Source organism: Dermacentor albipictus, chromosome 3 (genome assembly GCF_038994185.2).
Source record: "Dermacentor albipictus isolate Rhodes 1998 colony chromosome 3, USDA_Dalb.pri_finalv2, whole genome shotgun sequence".
Lineage (NCBI taxonomy): Eukaryota > Metazoa > Arthropoda > Arachnida > Ixodida > Ixodidae > Dermacentor > Dermacentor albipictus.
In genome coordinates, this window is record NC_091823.1 from 83,464,927 (window position 1) to 83,487,375 (window position 22,449).

The 22,449-nt window shown below is 46.0% G+C and overlaps 2 protein-coding genes across 7 annotated transcripts in view; one reads left to right on the top strand and one right to left on the bottom strand.

The window, feature by feature from the left end:
- LOC135898901 (diuretic hormone class 2-like) overlaps window positions 1-22,449 on the bottom strand; it is a 362,476-nt gene that overhangs the window by 140,112 nt on the left and 199,915 nt on the right. The gene's annotated exons all lie outside the window — the stretch shown is intronic.
- LOC135898900 (uncharacterized) overlaps window positions 1-22,449 on the top strand; it is a 233,951-nt gene that overhangs the window by 15,071 nt on the left and 196,431 nt on the right. For all 5 annotated transcript variants that reach the window (XM_070535702.1, XM_070535701.1, XM_070535703.1 and 2 more), the window contains one exon: window positions 710-798. The gene's annotated coding sequence lies outside the window, so the exon portion shown is untranslated. Of the gene's footprint in view, window positions 1-709; window positions 799-22,449 lie in introns of those variants that run through there.

Below are 22,449 nucleotides of genomic sequence, written 5' to 3' on the forward strand. Positions count from 1 at the left end.
GGATTAGGTCTCGCTGTAGCAGATCCGCGAACAACGCTGCTTAGCGCTGCAGCAGATTCTAAGGATAAGCCCGCTGGCTTCATTTGTCCATTAGTTTTTTTTTTTCTTTTCTCGTGTATCTAGCCACAGATTAGGCCGGCGTTGCCTCAATATTTGTTTTACACGACGACCAAATTATTTTTTATCTGTATGAACCAACTTCGGTACTTTTTTTTGCTATTTTGTTTCGCTGGTGTTGTTCGTGAGCTATGAGGTATCGAAACACAATGAAAACGGCACCAAACTAGACTGCGGCGAGGTTCTTTTTTAGTATCTTTTAGTGTTGTGCTCTTCAAGAGTAAAAAAGGTATTTCTGTTCTAACACACCCAAAACGAGTAGCAGGAATAGTGAACATTTAGCACGGGAAACAATGACCCAAGACACTGGTTTCAGCTTGAATTCTCAATTTATGAATCACATTTGTTTAAAAACTAAGTTCGCGATAAAATAATTCTTTATATGCGCAATTATTGACTGCACTGATAGTAACCGACTTGAAGTATAACTCTAAACAGTGCTTTTGTGTCAGCACAAGGCTTGCAAGTTCACTGCTCCTATTCCGCATAAAAAAGCATTAAAGGAAACTTCGTCGGCTTTCCGAACGTCGAAATATGGAGTCGTCTGTTTAGTTTTGTGAACGCTTCTCTCTTCTTTTTCTTTTATATTTAGTTGAAGCATTGGACGAAAGGGCACCTTAGAAGAGCAGCGAACGACCCCGCTACCCGAGGTTTGCGCTTTCCCGCGTGGCAGCATTCGAGGTAAGGTCATCCAAGCTGATGATTGAAAATTTTGATCCGTGGATCAGTGACTCTTGATACCTATGTCCACAATTTCGTGCAAGCCCGAAGTGAGCTCTAAATAATATGTCCCATGGTACAGGTGTGCAACTGGTCTGTGGATTTCACCTGCTAAATCCGCTGAATTTTCGTATCACCCTAGACCGAAAACTCGTCATACTGTAAGCTGACTCAACTTCATTGAAGCACAAGTATAGGCTGGATGCGACAACATCGTAACCTAGGCGTAATTATCCACGATCGTGCCTCCTGGCGACCCACCGTTAAATATGCACAGCGCAAGTCACAGGTTCTTCCGAAACGCGAGGTCACCTTGACTGCTAGAGGAGCCTGCTGCAACCAGTCGATGACCCCGTAGTTGTATCAATTATCTGAACTCCCGGCATGAAGCACGCTTCGCTAACCCTGAAAGTCTCATTGCCCAACAAGAAAGTGACCATCGCGTTCCCCTCATAGTCACTTTACACGAAATTGTTTATGCCGGGCACCACCGAAAGTATGTCCCATATACTTACGTCACGCAACCATCACGCAAATCCGCGATGTGACGATGCTTTGCTGTTTTGTGTCGTAATCGTTAGGAAAATAGGCGTACAAAGGTTACAAAGGTTTGATTTAATAATTAAATTGTGCCATTAGTGACGTTTATATTACACAATGATTATATTTGCATATAATTTGTTTTATCACTTGGTAATTCCGTAGAAAACGTGGCCAGCACCTTGGACAACTATGAGGGAAGTAGAGATGGTAGTGTTTGAAAGGGTCTTAATTCCGCTCTAGCTCGGTCGCCGTCTACAGTCGACGGCGTTCATGGCGCTTTTAACACGAAAGTGTTAAATGAAGCAGGTTTGGTGACGATTTGTCTCTGCCCAGTTCCAAAGGGGGATGTCAACGAACATAATCATATGTTCTCTGCCGGAATCTAGCAAAAATCTGTCGCACGTAGTACGTACGTCACGCAGTTGTCATCCCGCAAGTTGCCTGATATTACCGATGGCGATAGTTTGCCGTTGTGTGACTACCTAATGGTTAGGTTCGCTTTACTTAAAAAAATTTGCTCTTGATGACGCATATTTGTTGTCATGAGGATATTTAGTTGTCATTTGTTTTACCGTAGGGTAATTTTGCATAAAACAAGGCCGGCAGCTTGTACCACTGTAAGGGCAGTAAAGACGGTACTGGTTGGAAAAGTCTGTTGCGGTTTCGCTCAGAACGCGTCTACGGGCGACAGCGTTCCTGGCGCGCTCGACGGCGCCTCGGGGGCTCACGCTATTTTCGCGGGTCTGCTCGCCTTTCAACGTGTGTTATGGGCGTGCGCGCGTGATGGCACCGCGGCCTTTAACTGTATTGATCATTTAGCTCCCTGTTGAAGTTCCCTATCGCGATTGTCTTGAAGTTTTCACCGACGCATCTGGGGCAAAGGTACGGCAAGGTTGCCTCTGCAGTTTTTTTTTTTTCTTCCGCCCTTCCACTGAAATCTGAAAGGTCGTAGAAGCTTAAATAAATTGTGGCGTTCAACGTCCCGAAGCCCCACAGTAAGCTATGAAAGACGCCGTTCTGGAGTTCCTTGGATCAATTTTGACCACCAGGGTTTCCTTGATGTGCACCCAAAGCACGATAGACGAGCATTTTTTTGGCATTCAGCCAACACCGGAACGTGGGCGTCGTGTCGCGGTCCTGAATCGAACCAGCGTCCTCGTGGGTCGGAAGCGCAACACCATATCCACTGAGCCACCACGCCTTCATCAACAGCGCAATTGCCAGCAACTAATGTTGTGCTCTAGTAGACGTAGACGAGAAATTTATTACCGCATCAAATAGTGAAATCCTTACTGAGTTCCATGCAGTGCTCACCAGGTTACCGTGACCTGGTGCGGATAGGCAAGTTGCGAGCTGAATCGATGCCACAGCCAGAAAAAATTCCAGCTATAGTGCGGTACGCATGTATGGTCATTTGACACCTTGGAGACCATGGGCAGCTGGAAACGAAGAGGCTGATCGACTGGCCTCTACTTGGGTTCACAAAACTGTCAATTTGATGACGCTCGTCTGTCAATGCGCTGCTATAGTCCCGGCCAGCACTCCGACTCCTACTTTTCGTTTTTTTTTGTGTGTGTGTGTGCAGTTATACTCCGTTCATGCCTACTCATTTTTAACTTTCGTTAACTCACCTTCCTTCTTCCAGCATTTAAGCTGTCTTTAGTGCATGACGCATAGTGCACTTCTGTTCGACGCTGGGTAGTCTACCGAGCTCAGCCTGGTCAAACTCCTTGCCTTTCCCTCATGACTTCTCTTTTTCACTCTCTCTCTCTCTCTCTTCGATGCTCTTTTGGTGGCCACTCTCTCTGTAGTTTGAGGTTACTTGCGGCGCACAGTAGCGAAAACAGTTATGTTCTAAATAAGCTGCTTATCTTAAACACCATAATTTTTATGTATGTGTTCTATTATTGTCAGACCTGTTTAAGATCCTTTATTTCAAAAAAGTGAACGGCCATTCAGTTCTCCGTGGAAGCAAGCGTCGCAGCCTGCTGCAGACCAACGTCTCAATGCACTGATTACTGCGTGAACTTCTATGAAAATAAAAACCTCACCAACTTTGTTTCTTTTACAAAAATAATTCGAGGTTCTACGCACCAACACCCCGATCGGATTACAAGGAACTTAATTTAACAATTTCTCCTTCTGTGGAACAATATTAATTTTCACTATCTGAGGATCGTTATCACCCACGTGAATCTAAGCACGCACGCTTTTTTTTTTTTGCATTTCGCCCTTATTCACGCCGGCGCCGGCAGTAAGCCCGGGACTCAGCAGTGCAACGCCATAGCCACTGGGCTACATCGCGGCTGGTTTTCTTTTCTATTGTCCTAAACAAAGGAGAAACTACACGTGCGGTTATATGCCGTTTTAACAGATCTAAAATCAATCCTTCCGTGGATTCGAACCCTCGCCGAACGAGACAGAAGCGAATTAGGAAACATGCACTTTTAGCGCATGAGAAAAATCTTTAGCCGACAGCTAATCCTCGCTGATATGCAGGTCCTTGTAGAAAGCGCGAGTCTCAGTCCCCGAGTCGACAGTTTGGGGCCCACACGCTACGAAGAGGTACGCACCTGTTTGCTGCATTCCGTCTTTCTTTTTTTTAAAGTCTGCGCACAGAGTCTAAATATTATATATACGCTGATATCAGACTGCTTTGGATAGTTATGAACTTGCCACTTAACATCGGGAAACTAGACGGACGCTGTATGGAGAACAGCTTCTAAAAAATATATATATTCTTTCGTATATTTGGGTTCATGAGCTTGAACGTGGCTAGCTCTCAAAGCATTTGCACATCACATTTAAAATGAAGTGTAAGGTCATTAGTAAACATGCCTTCTACAGACTTTCTATATACTTTATGGAAGAACGTGCATAAACTTCGTACACGGGCTGTAATGTGCGACAATATTTTACACGGAAAGCATTGTTAGATTGGCTGTACGTCACCAAGGAAGAATAATGTTGTGCCTCGCACGCACGCAGCTTGCGGCGTTCGCGCATTTTCCGCGAGCTGCCCTTTTCGAGCGTCGCCGAAGTCGCAACGACGCAACGAGCTGTCGCGATGCGTGTCAATTTGCCCGACGCAGGGCAACACAGAATTGCGGCCCCCTGAGCAGTAATGAAATCAGCTGATCAAGCCAATAAAGATAAAACTAGCGGTTAGCCTTTATGCGCTCGGTTATACTGGACGTATGACAGACCGGCTCTGGTACGGTCGGCCATGAATGTGGCTTCCGGGGCAAATCATTTCCGGCTGTGACCACGGGCAAATCGCGCGGCCGAGTACGTCTGTGGCTAGCGCGTTTCCGCGCGGAAAGGTTGCTTCGAGCGAGGAGGCCGCGGGCGTTGTGCATTTACTGCGTGCTTACATAAACGAAGCCCGAATGTTCACGTAAAGCACCTGAGAAAGGTTACGCTTCTCGGCGACGGCACAGCTCAAGTTGCCTAAAGTTCGGCTCGTATCCCACAGCGAGCTTTGTCGCTCTACACCGGGTTGCGCCAGGGGGCCGTCGTCAAAATTCTAGAGCGTCAGGTCTATAAGAAGTATCGCGCGCGCGATAACAGCAGTGAGTGGGCGGTTCCAAGAAATTTCCGGTTACGGGCCTTTTCAGTGTGGTACTTCGAAACAAAAAAAAGGAAAAGAAAAACGACTTTTTAGGTTGTTTTCATGTACGAAAAGCTTCTTTTTACCTATTCGCATAAAATAAATGCGCATATTGCCTCAATACTAATACACACTTTTTTTTTCGTATTACGGGAAATATGACTTGAAATATTATGACTGTACAGAGGAAAAGGTCTTGACAATATCTGGGCCTCTAATTTAAAGCGGTACCGATACTCGTCGTGTTCCTTCATGCACGCTAAACATAGCGGGCTGTGTTCGTGATCGTAACCGCATGCCGTCCAGGGCCTGTGCTTGCGCTTCGCGCTGAAACACCAGGACAATACCGGCTGTTGCGCACACGTGACAAGAGCTTGCAGCATAAAGCAGTAAGTCGAGCGAAGGCGCGACTCTGCCAGGTCAAGTGCTCTAGAAAGCTGCGATTGCTGCACAAAGAAAGGACTTCCGCCTTCGATATATTTCTACTTAGAAATCTGTTGCCTACAGAGTGATTCCACCCACAAAAATGGCAAGATGCGCTTTAGTTGTCTCTAACAAAATTCAGGATACGTGGAGCATTACTGCAGCACAGGCAATCGCCAAACACGTAAGGTAATATGTGGCAGATCAAGTCCACTATTATTTCTTCTATCAAAACATGCATTGCTTATTTCGAAGCTACAATATTCGTACAGTGCAGTTGCTCATGCAGGTACCACTTCTTTTTCTGCTTCATTAACATTTCATTTGTACCAATTGCTATATTTTCAAGAGAGAGAGAGAGAGAGGAAAGGCAGGGAGGTCAACCAGAGGCGAGTCGCCGGTTGCACTGGGCTGGGGGATTTAGGGGTTGCAAAGACGACAAAAAGCGAGAGGAAAAAAACGAACAAGAAAAAAAAGAGGAAAAAGGAAACCGGTAACGCAAAATGCGTTCCAATCACAGGCGTTCACACAGGCCGGTCGATTTCAAGAAGCGCAGTAGCGCTTGCACGGCGTTCTGATACACAGTCAAGTCCCGTCAATGTTTCAGAATTATTTCTTTCGACAGAGGCTGGTCGTCCAACTGGTTAAGCACGACGGAAAGCAATTGCCTCTGCACCCTGTACTGCGGGCACTGGCAAAGAACATGAAGAATGTTTTCCGGGTCACCGCAATCGCCACATGCTGCGGTGTCGGCCATGCCTATGCGGAACGCGTAGGCATTGGTAAACGCGACGCCCAAGCACAACAGGGTCGCGTCTCTTCGGGGACGCCCTGGTGGAAGTCGGAGGCTTAAGTTTGGATCTAGGGTGTATAAATTGCCGTCTGCAAAAGGTGGTACATTCCAATCTGACGTAGTGCATTGGCGTTCACGTAGGCGGAGCATCCATGTAGCCTCCGCCCTATAGAGTGGGATCGATAGGTGGCTGTCTTCTCCCTGAGCTGAACGAGCAGCTTGATAGGCACGTTCATGGCCGGTGATATCACAGTGACTTGGTGGCCACTGAAAAATTATTTCATGTCCTTTCTCAGTCAGGTGGTGTATGGTTTCTGTGACTTCAAATACCAACGGCTCATGCGGATCGCGCCGTAAGGCTGACAATAAACACTGCAGTGCCGTGTTGCTTCGTGTGTTGCGTGTTGCTTCGTCATTAATAAAGTGCATTCCGACTCAAGGCACTGCGAGTCCTGCTGCCATCGACGTTGTCAAGTAAGATGTTTTTGACTTGATAGCGGTGGCTTTTGCTAGAATAACGACAGCTGCGGTAGAGCTTCTCGTCAGGACGGAGCCGCCAGTGTATATGTGGGTGTAATACCGGTACTTCTCATTTAATTGGAGTAAGGTAAGCTGTTTAACGCATTCTCAGATCATGGACAGCAGGTTGCCTATATCCCTCAACAGAAAAGTGTATAACAGCTGTGTCTTACCAGTACTCACGTACAGGGCAGAAACCTGGAGGCTTACGAAAAGGGTTCTGCTTAAACTGAGGACGACGCAACGAGCTATGGAAAGAAGAATGATGGGTGTAACGTTAAGGGATAAGAAAAGAGCCGATTGGGTGAGGGAACAAACGCGAGTTAATGACATCTTAGTTGAAATCTAGAAAAAGAAATGGGCATGGGCAGCACATGTAATGAGGAGGGAACATAACCGATGGTCGTTAAGGGTTACGGACTGGATTCCAAGGAAAGGGAAGCGTAGCAGGGTGCGACAGAAAGTTAGTTGGGTGGATGAGATTAAGAAGTTTGCAGGGACGACAAGGCCACAATTAGTACATGACCGGGGTAGTTGGAGAAGTATGGGAGAGGCCTTTGCCCTGCAGTGGGCGTAACCAGGCTGCTGCTGATGATGATGAAGCTGTTTAAGAGCTGGTGATGACATATCTGCATTTTTCCGGACGCTTGGTATTGTCAAGTCGATGTTCGGTTGAAGGAGGCACCAAGGAGGAGTCGAAGGTCTCGCGGTAGGTGTGAAGCAAGATGGTATAGCGTCACGATGTGCGTATACCGTTTGGCAGAACGAGGCACGTGGTTTCTCGGCAGGTAGAGAGGCTAGATGGTGGCGAAGAGTGCGGGCAAGGAGCCTTGCGTGCGCTCTTAGTGCTTCAAATGTGATAGGCGTCTTGATGAGGTACTTTCTGGCGATTACAATAGTTGGCGCCGTTGGTGCACTTCAAGGAAGACCTAGGCAAATCCTGAGTGCCTCAGCCTGAACGCTTTGAATAGTACGTAGGCTTGTTTTACATGCGTTAGTCAATACTGCAAGTTGCACGGCTAACATCCGAGAAACATTACCCTATACAGTGGCAGCATAGCGCGTGTGGACATTCCCCAGGTATTTCCAGCGAAGAACTTGAGAAGGTGACAGATGCTTGTCAACCGCTTCTTCATGGGCTGTACGTGGGGGCTCCATAAGATATCTCTGTCAATTATGACACCCATGAATTTGTAAGACCGTACAAATGGCTCATCTGCCCAGTGATTAATACGCTGTAGTCCGTCATGGGCTTACGTGTAAATGCCACAAATGCACATTTACCCGATAAAATCTCCAGGCCTTGACTGCGGAGGTAGAGCGAAGTCTGCGAGGCAGCTTTTTGGAGCCTTGAGCGCAGGTATAAGCGTGTTATTTCGGACGCCCAAACGCATATGTCGTTCCCTTTCTTTTCTTTTACTTATATATTTATTCCATTTCAATAATTTTTTTTTCGCGAGCACCGTTTTATGCCGCTCCTTTTATTATCTCTTTCAGGGACACGATAGTCCACGACATCTAGCGAAGCAGGCAATAGAGCGGTGCGATGCAAACGGCGGTTGACACGCCGGCTGACACACGGCCGTGTCACCGGCCTTGTGCACAGCACTCCTTTATTCTCAATTCTACACCCTCGCTGCTAACACACCTTTGGTCGTTGCCGCACCCACACGCCTCACCCCCTCTCCCGTTTAGAAGAACCCTACCTATATATACTGTGCCGAGGAAAGCATATGTCGCCTTGGAAACGACAAATCGACTTGTCGAAACGTTGGCTCCCGCTTTCACCTTGTTCTCGTTTTGCTCATTAGCTTTATTGTTAGTCACTTAAGCTACCTAAATGAAACTACCAAAGATTAAAACTGCGCCAAATTACTAAATATACTGTCTTTGTATTCTCCCACGGGAAGCTCTCGTAAGATGACTAAGCACTGACAACATCACCATTCCCATTTTATCTAAGAGCCAGCTACGCCGAGTTTAGTACTAAGAAGAAGAAAACTGCAACTCTAGAAAAAGGCATCGTAATAGCAGTTACGTCCATGTGCAGTCTTTCGAAACACGCAGAAAAAAAGCTCGAAATGACTGTCATTTCCCTTCTTTTTTTTTGTTTTAACTCTCTAGGCAAGCATGCGTCATACTCGTCCTCCGCCACGGAGGCGATGTACGATTTCATGCAGGTCCGTCCCAGCGGGCACCGCTCTCGCGAATCTTTCAAAACGCAGTCGCTCGCCATTCAAGTTTAATACCTCCAGCCCCCGAGTCGGGCTCCCAATAAAGAGCCGTGTGCTATCTCGGCCACCGAGCTGGCAGCGCTTCGAGTACCTGCTCGAATGCTCGTTTGCATGCGCCTGCTTGCTTGCTTTCTGAGCTGCCTCCTTTGTTTTCGCTGCCTTGGCTTCATTGTCCGAGCCAGGAGGCGTGGCTCGACGCTCGAACAGGAAGGACCGCGAGAGGGTACGCGCAGCACATGGAAGTTTCAGCCGGACCCTTCCATCGGCCACGCTTTAATTAAAGCATACCGCTGGAATTTCGCAATACACAGTACGCCTCTATGCCTGTTCTTACTTCTGGGTTTTTTACTGCTTTATACGCAAGGTTTCGAGCCCGCCTGTACGTCGAATTCGTCGTTGTCTACCACGCGATCAAAGGGACGAAGACCTGTCCGGGCCATCGGGTCACGCACTGAGCTGAAGAGAGATATAAAAAATGAAGAGGGCTCTGTTTTTATTCGAATTGGGAGATGGCATGCTGCTCCGGCTGCACTCCCACGATGGTCACCTTAACCCGCATTCACACTACTTATTCGGCACGTCACATTTCGCGTTCCTTTGGCGCTCGTTTGGTGGCTGGCTGTGTTCCTCGCTGCCACTGTTCACAGAAACGAGTTATTTGGTACTTCTCAGTAACTTAAGAAAGCTTACGCACACAAGAACGAGGAAACAATCAGGAGGCGCATTCTTTCCCAGGGTGTATAATTTATTGTGCAAACATAATACGTACGCACCTGGCAACCACGTAACAGGAAGTGAAACGTAATATTATAAAACACAAACAAATTCTTATTAAAGTGCAAATAACTCTGTCCCTAGTAGTACATAATTCTATTTTCGTGATTTGCGACAGATAAATGGCTGCGCTAGCTGCTTTTCGTAAATTGCACCAAGGATGTCTTATGTCTCCATTGCTGCTTATGCTTTCTGTTAACGGCATAGAAAGACGACTGGGAATCAATGAACAAGGGTTTGATTTATCCTACATGCGTGATGGACAAATGATGCCTCAGATCTCAGGATTGAAGTATGTGGACGACATAGTACTACTAGCGGACAATGTATGAGATTTACAAATACTTGTGAATATCCTTGGCAATTCAGCGACAAATAAAGCCATTCAGCTTAGCACTGAAAAATCAGGAATTAAGATAACTGATGAAGAGAATAATAATTACATGCTGTCAATTCAAAATGGTGTCAATTCAACACAAACGGTGAAGTCTTACTCAAGCACCTACCAAGATAATCTTAAAATAAAGGGGGCACGGAACGCAGCAGTAAGGAAACATAGAGCACTTTTTGGCCACGAAAAACATGAGGGAGTGCGTAAAATCTCGAGAGGAGTAAGGGTGCCTGGGCTGATGTTCCCAAATGCCATACTGTGCTTAAAATTGTATACCTTGTGTTGGTTGGAAGTTAACCAAAGTTCGGTATGCCGGCTGGCTTTGGGAGCCCACGGTAAAACCAGAAATGAAGCAGCGCAAGGTGTCATCAGCTGGGCTTCTTTTGAAATCATAGAAGCTCAGAGCAAAATTAGCTTTCAAGAAAGGCTTAGGAGCATGGATAAAAATAAATAGGTGGCTAAAGTACACAAGTATCTGTACCTGAAAAGCGTGGACGCAGAATGGACTAATAGGTCAAAAAAGTTGGTAACCAAGCAGAAGGTAATTGTATTGCACAACCAGGAGTCATCAGAAAGGAAGTTGGAGAAGCAGAGACAGCAAAATAGATGCAAAGAATGGAAGCAGAGTAAACCATCGAGAATTACAAGGATGGGAAGGAAGAAATTGGAAGGGAAAATCTGTACGATAACACAACGGGCAGTACATTGCTGTTTGAGGACCGAGCTGTTTGCCTAAGAACAAACACATACCGTAGCAAATATTAGCATCAAGGTGAGGCATGTTCATGCTGCAACGAAAATTCGGAGACCATTCAGCACATCCTAATACAATGCGAAGGAATGCACCCAGTGAGCCCAGTAGGTAACGTACACCTTCGAGGAACGCTTGGGTTTAAAGTGTACGGAAGCATCAACCGCTGAGCAGTCGCGATAATGAAGAGACGTTCAGAGTATTGGTGGAAAAAAAGCAGGGAATCGATTGATAAGATCGGATCCTTTACAGCATAGGGAGCGGTGAAAGGTTGATAGAGAAGTTTAGAGGAATAAAAAGAAATATTAAGGAGATGTGTGGAAAAATTCAAGAATGAGAAACATATATAGCATACCTGAATAAATCACGCAGGCTACGTGACTATTTGTCACCGCCCCGTTTAAAAGGAGACGCCAATAAATCATCATCATCATCACAATCATCATCATCTTTCATATTGTTAAATACTTGCAGAATACTTAAAAGGTTTTGTAATCCTGCCTGTCATCGATGGTCATATTCTTGGAAATGAGAGCAGAGTGCAAACATTGCAGAAAACCACGATATAAGTACCAGGGTGACTATGAACTACTTGTTTTTTAGCACTCACTTCGCATTTGCCACCACCATTCAAGTAGCTCAATACAAAAAGGTACGCACAATTTCGGCACATTATGGACAAGACCTTTGGTACAACTAATCAACTCCCGCCTTGACCGTTTTCCATTTTTCAAGACACAGCTCCGACCCCCATCTCAACAAAAACACAGGTGTCGCAAGCCCTTTGTTGCGCTACAGGGGTTACCTCCACTGTGATGCTGTCACGCCTTCGTAAAGCAACCGAGTTTGCAATTTTAATGTGGTGAGGAACCCAAAGACATCAGTGGACATCTTTCCTTGCATCACAGCGAAATTCAAAAGTGCAGTTTTACTCTGGTGTCGACGAATATGGCAACACTTGTTATGTACAGAAGGAAGCCACGCGAGAAATTATCAGAACAATAAGCGGCGAATATACTAAGCTTACCCTCACCCTGTTTCTGAAACACCATAATTCTACGAGCCTATACAGGAGCTTGTTTTTTCTCTGCTTTGAACTTTCTGATGGTTTACTGTTGTGCCACTGCAGGGCACTCATTGCGCATGCATGATATTTGTGAAATACATTTCGAGCTGTTAGTGCCACTTCCTTCACATCCATGAGCACGGGAACCATTGCTCAACACAATGACCTGCCAAGTCTTTCTCATCACCCGTGAAAAGCATTATTTGGTCTCTTTAATGACAAAAATCAATTCTTCATGCAGACCGCGCCACGAGGCTAACAGTAACAATTCTCTTCCGCTTTCTAGGCGCAAAAACAATTAACAATTTATGGGGTTATTTTTGGTTAAAACAACACAGTGCGTCCGGAATAGCTGCAAATTCTGCAGTCATATATGTTGTCAAGAGGGAGGTTATTAAACTGGACCAATGATGAATTTTTCTGTAATGAGCGCTGACGCGGCAGAACTAAACCCGTATTGTTAAAAAGATCTTACGCTAGAATTTTTCTTCAGAGAAAATTCCACCCAATTCAAACGTTGCAGATATTATTGAAGGCGACCGACCAGTGGCAAAGAGAATTTTAGAAAGAAACCCGTTGTAAGTTCGGCCCCGGTTTGGCAGGACCGAGCCGTTGGTGCTACATAAGTGCGCGCAAGCGCTGTGACTACGAAGCAATGATACTACAACGAACATGAGTCAATCTGAAGAAAATGCGAAGCACACGAATGATTCACTGCGATTTCAATGCCGTTTAGCGTTGCAACCGTGTGAAGAACTCGCGCGAAGTATTGCCGGTAGCACTTTCGCTAGGCTAAGAGTCCTGCACTCGAAACTCGCTAACATTTTCAATAATTCACTCGATCACTGACACCTGGACTCGCACAAATGCGCCGCTCGCACTGTCACTGTCTGTCAGGAATAAAGAGGCTTTTTGACCACCTCCTGCCAGAGTGCGTTAAGAAAAACAAAAACAGGGCGACTTGGGTGACTTCAAAGCCTCGTCATACACATTTTATTTCGTACGCCTCTATAAACCACTGGCATGCTGTTGATTCCTACTTAATTAAATGTGAGTCTGTTTAATTATTCAGGCCTCTGCGAAAGCTAACAGTTATCTTTCGAATGCTTTCACAACCTTACACAAGGTACTGTTTCTAAGGGCTCCACCTTTTAACCTTACAGCGACAATAAACTTATTTCTCTCTCGCTATGGCTTTCTCCCATCAATTTGGACTAGTACTTTCATGGCCTTGTCGCTATCTTGCTTGTCGCTTTGGAAAACTGAACTGTGGCAACAGATTACGCAAAAGGCACTGATCAACAGCTAATTTGATTTATTTCAGTTAGCTTTCTTTATTCTTCATGTGTTCTGCTACCTTAATGACGCCAGTTCGGCCCAAGGCGTTAATCACAAAGCTGAAGATCATATTTTCGATATACAGGGTCACCGTCCTTGGCTCCCCCTGTCTTGATGAAACAAATAATTGTTCGGTTAGCAAGAGGGCTCACCATTGAAAAATATAGGCTTTGGGCAATCACAGACACTTTCATGACGCCACTCTTGACTTTATGAATTGGTTATGTTTTAGTTCAACACATCGCTTTAACAGATCTTGCAGCATGTATGCCCAGCTTCTTTTTGTGTTCTTGATCTGCTAGGCCTTCGAATTTCATTCATATTTACAACTTGGCGGTCACGGATACAAGAGTCTCCTAGCCGAATATAACGAATCACCGTGCATGGTTTTAAGCCAAATCCTAGCTTCCGTGCCAGACACAGTCGTAACTATTTCAAAGACAGGGACAGTTATGTCGCAACGTTATGGTAGAAGCCGCGCTGAAATTCTGAACACGGCGCCTCATCGTCATTCCACCGCAATATATAGTGCATTTCGCGATGGCAATGCCTACGATTCGCTCCACCATCTATGGCTTCATCTTAATTCAGCGAGATGTTGGATTAAGTTATGCCGTAAACCTGCACGTCGGTGTCATCCGAAAGGCCACCTAATCATATCTCTTGGGATGAGAAAGTTCAGGCTTTAGAGATTTTGGGTGACCACTTTCGTTTTATACCGTAATGTATAATTTCTGAGTTCCACGCCAGACGTCCTGTTACGAAGTTTCTTTTTATTATTATTATTATAAGGAGAGGTTACGACTTGCAGCAGCCCGACATCCAGCATGACGTCAGCCTGAACAAGTGTGCAGAAGAGGCGGCACGTCTGGTATCGACTACGCTGGGCTCAGAAAGAAACGTGGCCACTCATTTTGCCCTTCCACTTTGACCCACAGTTCGCGAACCTGCGTGCAGTAAGTAAAAGGGCCACAGCAGTCGTTCTTGCTACATATAACGTTCGTGCACCTAGTGTTGCATGTCGCATGTTCCGCGAAGTTCAACACTCAAGAAAAAATGGGGCGAACGCACAGGGACGCGAAAGAAAAACACGAATGAGCACAGACTAGCAACACTAGTTTACTGGGAAAAAATACATGTAATTGAATAAACTACTGTTGCTAATCTGCGCTCGTTCGTGTTTTTTCTTCTCGTCCCTTTGTGTTCGCGCCATTGTTTCTTGAGTGTGAAATACCAACACACCCAGCATTCAGTACTTCGAAGTTCAACACTTTGTTAAAGCTGGCTACATTTTCCTCCAGTCATCGTTCTTATAAGAGACGATTGCGCATCTTCTGCGTGACCTCGCGCATGTCCTGCGCATCTTCTGTCCTCGTTTCAGTGAAGTAAGAAAAACGCTCTACACCCGGCTTGACCACTACCATGTTCGAATGCTGCAACAGCTCGACAAGCTTCGCTACCATCCCTCTTACGGAAAAAAAATTCTTGAACTCTGGTCACAGCTGACGTCAGCTCGACTTGCTTTAGAAGCCTTCGAGCTTTCTGTTTTTAAATTATTGTTACTAGGGAACGGGACTAAATAAAAAACTGCAGTCGTTGATGGTGGTGGAGGTGGAGGTTGTGGCAGTTGGTTGTAGCCACAGGCAAGTTTAGCCTGGCAATCGAGGCCGCCAATCGCTCCCGCCCGAGCATAGCTTACAATATCACTGCGGTATTTTACCATTTGCCTATCAAACCAGGCTCTCTAAGGCATGCATGAAGACGTGAAGTGGCTTTGCGGGCTATATCTGACCCTTCTGCGACTACAAGGTGCTGGAGTCACACATGCCGAAGGTCCTTCTTTAGTAGATTCTCCAGAACAGCGTCCCTCTCGCATCGGTATTTTGTGCACGAATATAGAAAGTGTTGAATGTCTCTTGTCCCGTCGCATGCAGTACAGTTGGAGAATCTATATGCCCCGTCCTAAATAACCATACTGGTGTACGAGGAGATACTTTCCGTATTCGATATAGGGGTGATGCTTCTTCTCGACAAAATCACTTGGTTACGCAGGACATATGTGGCGGAAACGAAAGCCACTTAAATTCACTAAGTACATCAGATTTTAACTTGATTAATCTTTGGGGATTGATATTCGGAGGATTAAGGAGCACTGCGTTTCGGATTTTTCCTGGACAGCAATACTGATGCGGGGAGCGAATCCACTGAAACTCTACCTTTGTTGCCCAGTTCTTTCACGAGGGATAGTTATTTGCTTGCGAAACTGGTGGATGGTAGACCAGGGCAGACGTGACACCACGCAGGCTTTCAGTTCGTAAGATCTACCGCACTACGTGCAGGCAAAGCCTTTAGTTTGCATAGAACAGCAGCTATTACCACGCATTCCACAACTGCCGATGAGCTCCAGAACTCCAGAGCTCCAGAACTAGTGTGACTTCTGCAGATGTAATGCAGCGCTTTGACTGCAACCGTAGTACACTTAAGTTGCGTGTAAGTGATATCTTTGAATGACTCGAAGCGTGTCCTGTATTTCATAAAAGTGTGAGCGTGGCCTGTTACCTACACGTCTTAGAAGGCCATTACCAGGTGAAGATTTCCTTAGACGTAGTAGCTGGGTAATGAGTGCCTGGGACGCCTAAAGCCATGCAGGGCGTGGCTCAGGTTGGCAGAGCACTTCTTTGTGTGAAGCCGGCTGAGGGGCTCACAGGCACAGTGTCGAAAGCTTTTTCTGTGTATGGCTTCTAAGCCCTCGTAAGGGCTGCCTAAGTGTGACATCGGGGTTAGTTGGTACAGGATCCGACTGGTAACCAGCGCTAAATGTAGCCGTAGCATCAAAGTCGCTGCTACCGACGTTTCTGATGGATGATCGTTTTACAATGAGAGAGTTGTAACTCGCTATGAGCAGGGTGGACGTCAGTGTGCGGTGGGACCAGACTTTACCTGCAATGGGATGCTGTAAAACCTACCGGTTGAGCAACAATTGGCTGCAATCTTTAACCGAGTCTGAGTCACAGGAGATGTCTCCCTTTTATGGAAGGTATCATGGATGGTTCCTGTTCTGAAGCCAGCAAGAAATTCCGCAACCCTGGACTCATACAGACCGGTATCACTGAAATCCTGTGAAATCATTGTCAGTTGTCTTCCTTGAGAAACACAAGAAGATATATATTCTCTCCATTTGTTCTCCTTTTTTTCTCCTCATCTTTTCTGCCCTTACTCCATCCGCCAGTGTGGAGTAGCTAACCGCACAACTAATCTGATTGCCATCTCTGTCTTTTATGCCTTATTTTCTCTATCTTTCTCTGTCAACAACTCCGTGATGCTAAACTTGTAACCTATAGGGCAAAATGTTTGTCGTTCATGTTTACTCGGTACGTAAGGTATGGACCCTCAAAAATTGCCCTCTCATTTTGAGCTCCTTTTTATAACAGTGCTGCAGCGAGAAATCCACAGACAGCTTGTAGATGTTCTACAGACTTCATATAAATATACATGTAAACTTTCTGTAGACTGTTTAGATGAATTACTGTGTATCGGGCAGTCTAGTTGGCGAGGTCACTGTCGATGACGCCTCATCAAACTGAATTACACAGGTACATGATGCCGTGTCCATCGTACTGATGCTGATTAGGAACCCTGAAAGTAAGGGAGGCCCATAGAATAGAAGTTAAAACAGAACAGAAGAGCCGTAAAAAGTAATAGAAGGAAAGAAAAAGTAAGGATGGAAAGACAAGGAAGCCACTTATAATATACAAGCTTGTGCTGTGCGTTGCATACAAAAGGAAATAATAGGACAGGAAAAAAATGAACAATTAACTCTATTATCTCTATTCCATCGTCTAACCAGTGACGACAGAACAGACAGAAAGAAAACAAGCAAGTCCATAGCTCAAAAAAGTCGTGGCGTCACTCGCGGAAGTACACCGGGAAGGACAGTTCGCCAATTGAAAACAGAGGCCATAGAACGCTATCGGTTTTGCCAACTGTAATAACTTGCTCTACTTAGCGGGAGGAAAACGACAACGGCAACCCTCAGCAGTGCGTTAATGCAGATGTCCATTTATTTTCAATATTTTTCGTTTCCACCGAATCCCGATCTAGTCCCCAAAAAATGAAAAAAGCACACATCCATGCGTTAGAAGAGCGACTCGCGTTTCCTTATCTAAAAACGTCACAAGGTACACCTCGCAGAATGAACACAAGGGAAGACACGCTTCTGTTTCTGCAAAAGTAATTGCAAAGGAAAGATACCAGGAATTTCTTGGGGTCGTAGGATCACCAGTGTCACGGCGCGCGCTGAAGTGTTGGTGTACATCTAGTGAAGTAAAAGGAATGACAAGGAAAGGAGAAGCGCGCTGCTCCGTTATAAAAGCCAAATAATCGAGTAACACCGGGAAACTAACCTTTAGCTTACAACCAACACTTTGACGAAGCACTCTACAAACAAATGAGATGGCCGCTACTTTTGCACGATGAACATACATTTCCCATATTAAACTCCATCTTCAGGGGTCCCTATAATCTACGAAGCAGCATGTTCAGCTTAAAAGGGCACACGTGGAACGAGCAAGGTACATCGCTAGTTGCCAAAAAGATAGCCAATGGGGTTCTATGTAGCGCAGAGTTTCCTACAACATACACCTGGGTATACCAGACGCCATATTTTCTACAGGAGCTGCAAGCAGGGTGGTTCAGCCGGTATAGGACCAAACAGCAGCTCTTATTCGTTCTGTGACTTCAACCAGCTTTGTGGCTTCGTAGCCGGATCATCTTCAACAAAATAGCGCGTCAAACATCCAACCATTCGCAATAATTATGCACCGGAGCAGGGACTGGTTGCCTTGCTGCGGTTGGGGAACTTTCATGGCTCGAATATATGACACGTCAAGCGTAAAAAATAACGCCGCAAGAACGTCCGAAGCCAGAAGCCAGAAGATTGGACATAAGAATATTGAACAAATACGCACATGGACTACCGATCATTCCTATGATTGCCGAGCGTATCCAGTGCCGAAATTTCCCCTAGTAACTTTTATTGCAAACTTTGCGCAATGCAAGACAGGCAGTTGCTCCCGTGTAATTTAGTTGCCAGTGTTGCTTTCGTTCTTCGACTGCATTAAGCAGAAGAGCTAAAGGGCCAAAAAGAGAAAACGCGGTACTCGACTGCGAAACTATTCCGTTACTCGTCATTTTGCGTGCATTTAGCTTACCGTGCGTCTTATACGAGCTTCCTCTCTCGTCCCGGACGCTTCGACGATGTCCACTTCTTCCAAAGAGCACTGGTTAACTGCAACCGCGCCCTCTTACATAAGGGACGATAAAAAAAATGCGAGCAATAGCGGCAGTCCTTTAATGCTGAAACAGTAACTGTCATTGTTTCGGGTGGGAGGAACTGGGGAACGTTTACGTTCTCTCTCTTTCTTGCTCAAAGACCTCACTAGCTAGAGGGACGGGGAACGCGAACAAGCTTCCTGCCCCGGAGCTAAATTTGATGTTTATCTTTTTCACTTCCGAGAGCATTTCGACACATACACATACTGACATTCTTTGTTGACGCTTTTTCCTTGCGGTTCGTTTGTTCCGCACAAAATTAAATGGCAGACCAGAAAAATGCGCCCCAGGCCACTAACAACATTTACGACGTCCCTTGGTCCCAACAGAGAGCGACGAAAGAGTTCCCTTCACATGTGCATTCTACTTCTTCTTTTTTTCCCCCGAAAGTCAAGGCTTTTTGCTTTCCTTCCTCATTCTTCGTGTCTTTGTTTCTCTCCTTAATTTTTCAGTCTGTTGAAATGTTCCGCTTCGTATTGCAACGTTTTACGTTCACCTGGCCATAAAATGTTTCGGAACTAGAAATTCACGAAGTTATCTTTCCACGTGACTTGGCGCAAAAGTCATTCAATTAAGGTGAGTCACGGCGTAACGCGCATTAACAGCGCCATACAGTGCGCGCCTAACTATTCTGAGATACGCTTAATCCACAATCTTTTTTTTTTGTGCCTACACGGAAAAATGTTGCGGACAGGTGCGATGAACGCATTAGGCAGCGCATGCAGAGAGCTTGAGTGCCCAGCCACGTGATTACAATGTCAGACGTCTAGGGCTGTTACACAACACTGTTAGTGTCGGGTTCTTTTTCTTTTTCGGAGGTGACGCTGGTGACGCAGCCCCAGCTTCGATGCGTTTTATTTTTCTATATGTTATAGAACGAACACAACTGTTTACATTTCGTCATTCAGAAATTAAGAAACTCGTACAGACAACAGCAACTTCTGTCTTGGTGTGGCCTTCACATTCCTATCTGTCAAAAGGAACGTTAGAAAGTAACATGGCAGGACAGAAACGCGCAGACGTACTGGCACGTCAGTGACGCTTAAAGGGTCAGAGGCAATCGCTCTAGACCCGTCTACAAGCGTCTGCACGCCAACGCACCGAAAATATAGAAAAGTTGAAACGCTTCTAACTGGAAAGATGGTCAAAAACAAGTTAAAGTCGGAGCCAAGCGTCCGTTGTTTTCGTCTCGTGTCTCAGGTCCCGTGAATTGCTAAGTCTGGTTGTTCTTGTATTCTTTAAGACCTCGCGGTTCCCGCGGAGCCCGTTACAGTCCTAGGATGCGCGAAGTGAGCGTGCAAAATTCACATTGTGCGCCCTTATTACGGACTGCTACACAGCCTTGCCCTCTGTTACGCAAGCAAAGCCACCACTTACGTCCAGCTAAATATACACAGTTATCAATGCGTGTGCGTGGAAGAACCGCCCGAATGTGCCGTGCTCTACGCGCAAGTCGTCTGAATGCTTAGTCTGGTGTATACGCGTAGGTCGTCGGGTGGATGTGCTGCAAGTGTCCTAAGGGTACGGTGAAGCTAAGTATGTGAGCACCCCTACAACCAAGACAGCATTCGTTAGGATACGATTTAGAAAGCACCCGGAATCAACAAAGACACCAAGAACGCATACCCATCGTCTGTGCGCCGCACTGATCCTCAACCAACCGTACGTATAGGCGGTTTCCCAGTTCCGGCTGATTTCTTTCGCTGCAATCCCCCATCCTCGCCGTTTGTTGCCGGTTCTCGCACGTAGAGAAAAAAATAGTCCCCATCTCAGCTCGATCCACGTGACATCGTCCCACAGTGCAGGCTGCATGGGTTTTCCGGCTGCACTTGCTTTAACATACGCGTATACAACGTTGATCAGGACAGTCAAAGAACCCCGAGCCCCATTCAGACCCGTTTCCTAATTTCGCGCTACAGAGCGAGAGATAAGAATAGTGCCTCAGTCGAGACCACCCGAAGCGAGAGGCAAATAAAGCGACGCGTTAGATCATCGTAAGGCGAACCGCGTGAGTACCGCACGTGTTTATGGCCACGTGTACTCACGTGTTGACCTAAAACATGCATTCAGCTGTTACGCCTACGCTTCGCTCATGGGCAACAAACGGGGAGCCCCTGTGTACTTATCCGCCATAGAACCTATACGCATTCACGTTCAATATGATCTGCAACACCGGTGCTCGTGACTGAAAGTGCCGCAAGATTGCATGGCGGCAGCGAGGTACGAGAAAAATGGCACAGCTAAACGTAGTTACATTTATTGGCATTTATTAAACCAATTTTTCGTCTGTCAGAACTACGGTAGAGTTTTGGAGCCCCTTCGACCACGGGCACCGGTGTCGCAGTTCATATTGAACGCGACTGTACATCCACGCTGGCATCAGCTTTTCTCCTTTCTGAAATTGAGCCAGAGGCGCTAACTTGAAAATAGGTGCATGCGGCATCACATATCAGTGATTTAATCATATTGCGGTGTGTCACTTTTTATGTTGCCACCAATTTCCGAAGGAAAATATTATACTACTTTCCATGACACTATTGTGTCACAACCGACGACGAAAACCCGTGTGAACTACATTCTTCTAATGCCACTATATTGCGCTGCTACCGAATAAGGCGTTCACAAAAGGCACCCCGTCTCGAGTTTGCTTTAATCGATGTGTGTAGGTGAACAAGCTGTTGTTAATGCTTGCCATTTTTTAATACGAAACATTCTTTGGTTACTCCAGGCACATTGCAATAGGTAGGCAGATTCCTATCTCACCTCAATTGGGACCTCTGTAATAAAAAAAAAGAAAATCACAGTCCTGCGTGGCACAACCAGCACAGTCACAGCGTAAGCTGGACGAATGGCTCCATCGGAGCCCCATTTCCAGCAGCACGCACTAAAGGGTCTTTTCGGTGAATTCTCTTTCCGTTGTTTCCGCTGGAATGATCTCGAATATCTGCCCTCGAGCACAGCAGCCCAATGGTCTAACCACTAAATCATGAGCTTTTCTTTTTCTTCATTTCAATGTTCACAGTTGTACAATACATAACACAGAACAACAAGCGCCTTTTGCTAGCTCATCGCAGAAGACTAACAATTTTTCAAGCATACGAGCTTATCTAAGATGTCAACCCAGATGGGTGGTTCACGTTCTGTGCGTAACAAATCTGTAATATCGCCACACTTTCTATAAAGTACTCGCTTACAGTGCCCACAGGAGTGTCGGCATGCTGGCCCGTCAACTGCAGTACTGTGAAGGCTTAGGGCCATAAACAAGTCGTACGAGAGATGTCGTACGGGATACCTTCTTCCTTTCCTACGGGCATATACTGAATTATACACGCATGCCCGTCTAGTGCCAAAGTCGACCACTTATGTGAGACCACTGGAGCACGTGTCACGTGCCAGTTCCGCGTGTTCTTTCCTCGTGTGACAGCTCGCGCTTTGAGACGCTATGTTAGGCTACACCCCCGTCATCGGTATCGGCCCACGTTCCCCAGTACTTTCCTCGTAGCAGCTCCCGTTACTTAGAAACTGTGCGACGTTGTACCGCCTTCAGGATCGACCCAGGTTGATCACGTTCTAACATTTCTTTCTTTCTTCTTTTTCTTTAGCAGCAGCAGCATCCAGGTGCAACCAAAATAAGGAAGGTCCGTTTAGCTTAAACAATGACACTCCCGCACCAGAACAGGATTTCGCCTCCCCGGTGCATCATACGGCCACTACCTCCCTCACGACTCTTGCAACCAACATTTCATCACCACAGTGCAAATTCCACCGTCGTTATAACATAGGCCAGATCACATAGACATGTATATGTACGAGTGTATAGCACTTAGTCGCAGATCCTT